Consider the following 2,799-nt stretch of genomic DNA (forward strand, 5'->3'; position numbering starts at 1 on the left):
ACACACACCCCCCAAAAAAACCACACCCCCCCACACCACCACACCCCACACCCACACACAACAATGCACATACATCAACATACCATGCACCTATCACTGCCATGCCATGCCCAGTCCCCCACATAAAAAAAAGGGGGGGAACCACTCACACTCACACTCACATCACACTCCACTCACTCCACAATTAATATTTATTTATATTTTTATATATTTTTTTATATTATTATTTAATTTTATTATTTTTATTTTATATTATATATTATATTATATATATATTTAATATTATATTATTTATATATTTTTATTATATATTTTATTTAAAATATATTATATTAATATTATATTATTATTATATTTTTTATAATTATATTATATATTATATTATATTTATTTTATTTTTTTAATATTATATTATATTATATTTTTTAAATTTATTATATTATTTTATAAAATTTTTTTATATTTTAATATACCTTTAATATATATATATAATTATAAATAAATATTAATATATATATAATATTTTAAAAATATTTTTTATATTTTTTTGGTAATAAAATATATATATATATAATATATATATAATATATTTATATATTTTATATATAATATTTTTAATTATTTGGTGTATATTTTAAAAATTATATAATATATAAAATTTTAATTATATATATATTTGTGTGTAAAATTATATATATATTATATTATTTGTGTATTATATAAAATTATATTATATATATATATATATATATTATTTTAATAAAATATGATATATATATATGTATTATATATGTTTATATATATATTCGTATATCATTATATATGTATAATGTATTTAGTATATATATAATATAAATATATTAATACTATCCCTATACAAGTTAATGTATATATATTATATAAAATTTTTTGTATAAGTATAATAACATTACATACAAACATACATACATAATACATCATACATCATATATATTACTATATACATACATTATACTACATATATAATACAAAATTACAACATACAAATACATACATACATACATAATCATACATATAAATTATATACATATATTTTAACATTATATATTTTATATATATATAATATATATATACATATATATTAATACAAAAAATATATCATTTATATAATTATATAAAATAATATATATATATAATATATTATATATATTATATTATATATTATATATATATATATATACTCTACACACAACCCTTATATAATATATATATATATATATATATATATATATAATATTTTAATATCATACATACATACATACTACATACAACATCCAACATACATACTACTACATACAACATATATCTACATAAATACATACAAATAATACATCACCACACACACACCCCAAAAAAAAACACACACAACAAAACCCCACAACACACACCACACACACACAACATATTATTATATATATATATAAAATTATATATAATATAAATATATTATATATACAATATTATTATTATATATAAAAATTTATATATATTATATTATATTTTAAAATTTATATATATTAACATATACACACACACCAAAAACACCCCCCCACCCACACACACACACACACACACACACACACTCTTCTCCTCTCTCTCTCTCTCGTGTGTCTCTCTCTCTCTCTCTCTCTTCCTTCTCTTTTTCCTTTCCCTTCCTTTTTTCCTTCTCTGTCTTTCTTCTCTTCTCTCTCTCTCTCTTCTCTCTCTCTCTCTTTCTCTCTCTCTCTCTCTCTCTCTCTCTCTCTCTCTCTCTCTCTCTCTCTTCCTCTCTCTCTTCTCTCTCTCTCTTCTCTCTCTCTCTCATCCTCTCTCTCTCTCTCTCTCTGCTCTCCGCTCTCTATCGCTCCCTCTCCTCTCTCCCCTCTCTCTCTCCCTCTCTCTATCCCTCTCTCTCCTCCCTCTCTCTCTCTAAATCTTACTACTATATAATCTCTCTATAGCTCTCCTATATACACATCTATACAAATATCTCAAAGAAATATCTCCCCATACTCTATCTTCGATACATATTATATCTTTCTCTCTCTTCTATCTATTCACATATATCTTACATATCTTTAATATCTCTTCTCTATATTTCTCTCTATTATATAGTCTTCTCTATCTAATAAATAACATCCATACAAAATAAATAACTACTATCTTCTTCTATTATCTATCTTATCTCTCTATCTCTCTCTTCTGCTCTTCTCTCTCTACTCTCATCTATCTACGCTCTCTTCTCTACTCTATCTATATCTCTAGATCTCTACTACTCTCTCTCGCTACATCGACCTTTATTTCTAATATCCCTATCATATAGTAATCTATATATATATATCTTAAACTTCTATGTCCTCTCTCTCTCTATTCTCCTCTATATATCATCTACGCATCTATATCATATTATCTCTCTTCTCTCTCATCTCTCTTATCTCTCTTCTCTCTCTATCTCCAATAATATTTCTCATATATTTCTCCTCTCTTCTTCTATGTCTGTGTCTCTGTCATGCTCTCTCGATGTGCTCTTTCTGTCTCTCTATATCTCTCCCAAAAGACTCTCTCTATATCTCTCTCATCTATGGACAGAACTCTCTCGAAATCTCTCTACATCTCTACTCTCTCCTCATCATTATCCTGTATCTTTGTGTATACTCTGTCTTCAGCTCTGCCTATGCCCTTCTACTACTACTCTCGTGTAGCTATTCTATCTTCTCTGCTTAATCTCTCTATACTCTTATCTAATCTTCTTCTCTCTCTACTTATCTTCTCATGCTATCT

The sequence above is a fragment of the Penaeus monodon genome, chromosome 16 (genome assembly GCF_015228065.2).
Source record: "Penaeus monodon isolate SGIC_2016 chromosome 16, NSTDA_Pmon_1, whole genome shotgun sequence".
In the NCBI taxonomy this organism is placed as follows: Eukaryota; Metazoa; Arthropoda; class Malacostraca; order Decapoda; family Penaeidae; genus Penaeus; species Penaeus monodon.